Here is a 7,740-nt window from a genome sequence, read left to right on the forward strand (position 1 = left end):
CCATTGCACCGGGGAGGGTGGCAAGTCCCAGGCTGACAGAGCTGGTTGCTTCCTGTGGCAGCCATTTTTCTCTTGCAGGTGGGAGAGAGAGGAGGGCTTTTTGTACCCTCCCAACCCTGGGAGATGAGGCTCCTCTTTCCTTGCAGATTTGGGTGAGTGGGTACAGTTCTCAGCAGGTTCAAGCTACACAATAGGCTCCGCAATCAAGACAAATGACACCTCCTGCCAGCGGTTGGAGGCCACAGAATAATGGCAGTCACAAGCCACTCTGATCAATAAAATACATTTCATCGGGTTAGTGGCAATTACAGTAGTTTTTAATACAGTGGTACCTCGGGTTAAGTACTTAATTTGTTCCGGAGGTCCGTTCTTAACCTGAAACTGTTCTTAACCTGAAGCACCACTTTAGCTAATGGGGCCTCCTGCTGCTGCCACACCGCCAGAGCATGATTTCTGTTCTCATCCTGAAGCAAAGTTCTTAACCCGAGGTACTATTTCTGGGTTAGCGGAGTCTGTAACCTGAAGCGTATGTAACCTGAGGTACCAGTGTATTGCAAAGCAATCAGGAATGAGGCAGGCTTAATTATTCATGCAAGAAACACTGGCACCTGCCCCTAATAAGGCAGAAAGAGCTTGACACCAAGGACTTTGTCTGTTGTCCCCCACAGTCCCTGGCTGGTTTGGGAGATGCCAACCTAGGCCATCCTACAGTAGAGTATACAGTATTACAGATGACCAAGGGCTCCTCCAGACAGCCTGTTTCTTGAGCATGTATCCTGGTTTGCTTACGCGGAGGTTAGACTATGCCCAGTCTTTACTGAGCATTCATTCTGATCTGTTTGCAGGAATGTGATAAAACAATGAGCATTCATCTTTCAGGCTGCTTATATGTCTGGCTGCTGACTGTTTATTCAGCCCACACTTTTTAAAGTGTGTGTCTCTGTCACTTTCCCTAACTCTAAAACATATTGGTGTGGGGTTTTGTTTGGTTTTTTGGGTTTTTTAAAAGTTTGTTGTGCCGGGCCTACAAAGCACTGCAATCCTCTTCAATTGAGTAAACCTAAATTCTGGGGATGCGCTTGAATCTCTCCCACAAAATAGTGACCGTATGAAGGCACATTGTGGGTGATCACACCTAGAAAGTGGGCCCATTTAACAATTCATTCTTAGAGGCAGTTTCCACCCCTCAGAATTACAAAGGTACGGCTGCAGACAGCCTCCTGGGCTGTGTATACAACCTACAACCACACCAAGCAGGTCACAACATTCAGCGTTCTAAGAATCTCTGCTTTCCTTGCGAGAGGTGGGTGGAAAGGAAGGGAGGGTTTGCCCACAAACTTTGAAAGTATGTGGGAAATACCTGGAGAAATCTCAGGTATGGAGGTGGGAACAGGGAGGCAGAGCAGTATTTGCAGTGATTGGAAGCTGCAGCTTCAGTACCTACCATGTTTCTTCTCCCTTCTGCGTAAGCAGAAGCAGATTAAAACTACACAGCATAATCACCTATTTGCTAATTAGAATTGCTAACAGTTTTACTAGCTCCTGCGCCTTGAACTGCAGCTCGATCCACAGACACTAGCAGATTATAGTAGCCCTCTGTGAAAAGCTTCTGCTCCTTACTTCAGTAGATCAAGCGGCTATTAAAGGTACACAAAGCAGGTTAGGCCCCCTTTTTTCTTCTTTTTTACTATCAGCTGGTAACCATGGCAAAAATGGAAACAAACACATACAGGTTAGAACTCCCCTCCCCCCCCCAGCACACAATTGGGGTAACCAAGGACCAGAAATGTTAATATTTGTTCTTAACAAGCTCAGGTACAGCCTAGACCAGGCATGGCCTAACTTGGCCCTCCAGCTGTTTTGGGACTACCATTCCCATCATCCCTGACCACTGGTCCTGTTAGCTAGGGATGATGGGAGTTGTAGTCCCAAAACAGCAGGAGACCCAAGTTTGGCCATGCCTGGACCTAGACAAACCCTGTATTTTCAGCCAGTGGGCAACCTGAGGCTCAGGCCCCAAATATGTGACACACACACCCCTCCTCCAGGCTACTCTGTCCACTCCTATAGACATAGTCATAGTCATCCCTTGTGACAGTCACTACACTAGGGTTACCAGACGTTCCTGGGGACAGGCCCTGGATTTGCAAATCTGTCCCCGGGAAATGTGACAGTGGCAGCCTCAGCAGCCCGGAACCAGTCTGGTAGCACAGTTGGCTCTGGCTGGCTTCCGGAGTTGCTCACTGCCGTGGCGCCCACAATTTTTCCGTGCCGGAAGTCCCCATATGATGTGTCTTGTGCACATAGGATGTGTCTTGTGCCATCTCCTGCCCCCTTCCCCCTTTGTTTTGACTGATTGGGGAAGGCTTGGGAGTCACGGGGGGGGGGGGCAGCCATTGCCCAGTTTTTAAAAACCTCTGTGCATTTATGTATCACAGGGTGCGAAAGAAGGACTTTGCACCTTTATACAATATGCATGTGTGCTTGGGCCCAGGGTCTTTTGCCTCACCATCTCCACCATCTCCAGAGAGCCAGTGTGGTTAAGAGCGGTAGTCTCATAATCTGGGGAACCGGGTTCGCGTCCCCGCTCCTCCACATGCAGCTGCTGGGTGACCTTGGGCCAGTCACACTTCTTTGAAGTCTCTCAGCCCCACTCACCTCACAGAGTGTTTGTTGTGGGGGAGGAAGGGAAAGGAGAATGTTAGCCGCTTTGAGACTCCTGAAGGGGAGTGAAAGGCGGGATATCAAATCCAAACTCCTCCTCCTCCACTATTGACTCCCTGTTGCTATTCAGCTTTAAAAAAAAAAAAAAGTGTCCCCAGATTCATTGAAAAAAATCTAGTAACCATACACATTCTCACATGCTTTTACCTTGCTGAAATCTATTCTTGAAATGCAGTCCTCCTACCTTTGGCTCGCTTGGTTGAGCAATGAAGAGATGCACACACCTCAGAAACCTCTTCCTTTTGCAGGGCCTACGGCACAAAGTTTGCTCCATGGCCTCTCTTTGTCTCTGGCCCTGCTCCCTAATAGCAGATGGGCCCCAGGTGGGTCGTTCATGAAGGAGTTTGGCCCTCGGTCTTAAAAAAAATGGCCCATGCTTTCTGCTTCTGTTCAGCTCTTTGGAGGAGACCAAGAAGAGTGAAAGAACCCAAGAAGACTGCTCCAGCTGTGACTACCATCTCAATCTGCAAAGCCATTCATTCCAGCTGCTATAATTACACAACTTTGCCACTAAAAGAAACACCATCCCTGTGCTCTGCCAGAGAGGAAAAGCACCTCACTTTGGTGCTTCAGTTCAGCTCATTTCCTCTCCATCCTCATGCTCTACTTACTTGTTGGTCCAAGAGTAATAGAGCAACCTCAGTATGTTGCTCAAAACAAAAAGGAATCTGGAAAGCAGGTTGGGGTAACTAGGGAAGGGAAGTATATTTTAAGTGCGCCCTGGGTAGCAGGTTTAAAACCAATTAACCCTCTAATTTTCAGAGAGTGGTGATTGCCTTTTTTCTGGCCTTCAGCACCTGCAAAATAGGCAGTCCAACAGGTGGAGGCCACAATGAAGAAGAAAGGCTTCCCCACTCATTTTATTTGTCTTCTGGCTGCTGAAGGCACAAAGCCTTGCTAGGAAAGCACAACAGAGGTGCCAACTGTATTTATTCTGAATCTGTGTCATGATGCTGCTCTGGCAGGGTTGCCAGATTCAGACTCTGGGTGGGTTCCTGTTCCCTTAAGAGTCTCATAAAACAGATAGTGCTGCAGTAATGGGAGCTGCTGTGTATGTAATAGTAAGGCCTATACCAGGTGAATTTTAAAAGCACATTTTAAAGCTTTCTCAAGGTCTGGGCTTGACAACTCCATGCACTTACAGTTTAAGAAGCCCATTAGCTCCAACAGAGGGAATTTTAATTGATCATCTGCGCTGCCTATCAGCAAGCAATCCCTTTTGCAAGTAGCCGTTTAAATCCAGTTCAAAAGGGGAAAGTGTGAATTGGCCCTGGTAGTCAATTCTGTTAATCCGATTTGTTGGGAATGGAGGAGGAAGGAAGGAAAGCTGGGAGTCCTACTTGCTGCTGATGGGCAAATCAATATATGTTGTTGTGGGGACAGAAGCAAAGAAAGCTTTCCCAGGCACTGTTTGCAAGAACTATAGCAGGGTATTGTACTAAATTTCAGCTCAAGACTACACCCCAACATATTAAAATGTTCCAAACTGCATAATGTCACCAAGTTGTGCCTTGTCATTAAGGACAACTATAAGCATTAAGGAGCAACTAGAACTATTGCATTGTCACCAGTACTATGGTTGTGGTGTCCCTCAGCTGTGTGAAAGAAACACTTGTGTGTACGTGTGTATTTAATCATGTTCACACATATTTGAATGCTGGTAACTCTGGGCCAAAGGCGACTATGAGGTTGCAGTGCTCACCTCGCTTTCAGGCCGAGGGAGTCGGCGTTTGTCCACAGACAGCTTTGCAGGTAATACGGCCAGCATGACTAAACTGCTTCTGGCACAACAGGACACTGTGACGGAAACCAGAGTGCACGGAAATGCCGTTTACCTTCCCGCCACAGCGGTACCTATTTATCTACTTGCACCGGCATGCGTTCGAACTGCTAGGTTGTCAGGAGCTGGGACAGAGCAATAGGACCTCATTCTGTCATAGGGATTCAAACCGCCAACCTTCTGATCGGCAAGCCCAAGAGGCTCAGTGGTTTAGTGGAAAACACTAGTGCAACACAGTTTACATGTACCGGTCATTGTTGTTGTCACGTAACAAAACTATTGCAAATCCACTTGGATTTTAAAGAATATAGAAGAAGGCAAGCAATTTTGGGAGGGGATTGAATCATGTAACTTAAAATATATTATAGGTTTTATTATAGGATTTATATCCTTTTGTCATCAAATGAGGGTGGTCTCTCCACTCTCCAGTGTGTTGTAAGTTTGGAACTATAAGAGAGGGTGTACTCACAAGTATGCAAAAAAGAATCCAGGACCTGCTGATCTTGAGATGCAAGAATTTGAGTGGCACCTGGAGGGAATTAGGCAGAAATGGCCCACCTCCTTGCAGACCTTTTGTAGAGCAAATTCTTGTGGTTAGCCAGTGCAATTGCTGCAAATTATACAAGCGGCATGGAGTTTGTTCCAGTGGGAGTGTGCAGTTGGCTCATGCAGAGCTAATCTGACAGTGTGACTGCGTGTATGTGTGTGTGTGTGTGTGTGTGTGTGTATACATGAGCACACAAACCTTTCGTTTGGATTTTTCTCATGGCCCGGGGGAGAAAAGCAAAGCAGAGAAACTAGTTTTGGGGAGTCCTGGCTGAGACGCACTATCTCATTTGTTGGCACAAACAAAATACTTCTGTGCATTCTGGGGCTGTCCATTTGCCACTGAGCAGGAGGCACAGTTAAAGTGGAATGTAGGAAAGCTTAAAAAGTGCTCAGCATAAGGTGGGGAGGCTCATCCATGTGGATTTGATCTGAAAGGGTGGGTGCAGTGAGAGCCCAGGTGAAAAACATTATTGCTTATGAACGTGTTTTACAGTAGCAGCCAAATTTAGAAGCCTGAATGGGTCAGAAACAGAAACAGAGAGAGCCTGTCGCCCTCCAGATGTTGTGGGATTCCTTCCAGCACGGCCAACGGTCAGGGATGATGGGAGTTGTGGTACAGCAGCATCTGGAGGGCAGCAGTTTACCCATTTATGCCACACTACAAAGTGACACTTGCCTGTTATTAAAATCTGTCGAAGAGCAGAGTAGTGTTGTGAGTTATGATGAGTTAGGCTGTATGGCGCCTGCCGAGTCCCTTCTAATTCCTGGACCCGGCAAGTGTTAAAATCTAATTGGGGATCCCATTGTTGAATTAGCCAGGCAAGGGCCACAATGGCCCCTAAGTACAGGAAAGGAAGTTGCTCTGTGCCAAAAGGGCAAATAGGTGGGCTCCCTCCATCACCTGGCTGGTAGTGAGAAGGACAACAGTGAGAGAGGATGTGTGTGAGCTGGGCTGGAAGCAGGTGGATGCCCTGAGAGCAACAATGGTCTCCTACTGACGCTGGCCTCCTTGATCCTCCTTCCTTAAACCCAAAGGGGAAGTGCTCTTCATGGTATAGTGACACACTCATACATTTAAAGCGCGCGCGCACACATACACACATCCTGGGAAGTATAGTTTAGCCCTCACGGAGCTACAATTCCCAGGACCTTTAACAAACTACTGTTCCCAGGATTCTTTTTTTCTTTTTTCTTTTTTGGGGGTGGTGGTAATGGTAATTGTGATTTTAAAGTATGGTGCCTATGTAGCCTCAATCCAATTTATTCTAATACCTAAGCCTGAAGGAACCCCCAAAGTCACTGTCCTGTTGTCCCCAAGTGTCCTTCTTCACACATTCATTTATGGTCCAGTGACAATTCTAAGGACTACGTACGAACAAGAGACCTTCCGGATCAGGGCAAAGGCCCATCTAGTCTAGCATCCTGTTCTCACAGTGGCCAGCCAGAAGTCTGTGGAAAGCAGGACATGAGCACAAGAGCACTCTCCCCACTTGTGAGTCCCAGCCAACGGGTGTTCAGAGCGATGTTGTGTCTGGCACGGCAGGCAGTACATACCTATCATACGTAGTAGCTACAGATCACCTTATACTTGGGGTTTCTATCCTCTGCAGTGAAAGGTTATGTTGTGTTGTGTACAAGGTACTACAGAAACAGGCCTGCCTTGCGAAACCAGAAAGATGACATGGGCTGAACTTTGAGCAATTGTCTACCAGTCCTATATATTCACAGGAAGCCAAACATCTCAAGGTACATCAAATAGCAATGAGGGACCCGGTGATTTTATGGCTGCCCTGACCCTTGACCCTAACTCCTCTGCGTCTATGTGCCGTATGCTTTTCCCACCCCACGCTCTATGCTCAGAAGCTGAGCAGTTACTTCATGCCCTCCATCCCAGAGCACATGTGGCAAAAATGAACTTGCACTATCACAACCGTACACGGAATAGATAGGAAAGTCAACCTGTAAAACAGAGTTACAACTGCCTCAGCTTGTGCTAGGGCGGTCACGCGAGTGTGCCAGCGAGTCACTACTCGGTGTTACACAGGGATCTGTTGTTCATGCCCCACAGCAAACTCCCCCACCAACCAACCAACTGCCGCCGCTTAAAATGAACTAGCAGCAATGTAAGAAAAGTCAAGTTTGGGCTGAATCCTGGTGGATTCACATGACTGCAATGTCAGAAGCTGAATCTGATGCTGATGGAAGCCAGCAAGGGATGATTGATACAAAGCTGAAGCGTTCTGAGTTGAAGGCAGAAGCGCACATTGTTTCTAGGCCTGTTGGAGAAAACCTGGATGGCCCTACTTAGTTTGGGATCAAGAGGCTGTTCAGCTTGGTTGGGGAACTGAGTTTACAATGGTACCTCGGGTTACATACGCTTCAGGTTACAGACTCCACTAACCCAGAAATAGTACCTCAGGTTAAGAACTTTGCTTCAGGATGAGAACAGAAATCGTGCTCCGGTGGCGCGGCGGCAGCAGGAGGCCCCATTAGCTAAAGTGGTGCTTCAGGTTAAGAACAGTTTCAGGTTAAGAACGGACCTCCAGAACGAATTAAGTACTTAACCCGAGGTACCACTGTACTAGATTCACCCAGGCATGGGTGTAGCTAGGATTTTGGTTAGGGGGGGCAGGCCTTTTGTTGGTGGGGGGAGCAGAACCTCAGTTAGCTATGTATTTTTATAGATT

The sequence above is a fragment of the Podarcis muralis genome, chromosome 2, assembly GCF_964188315.1.
Source record: "Podarcis muralis chromosome 2, rPodMur119.hap1.1, whole genome shotgun sequence".
NCBI lineage: Eukaryota > Metazoa > Chordata > Lepidosauria > Squamata > Lacertidae > Podarcis > Podarcis muralis.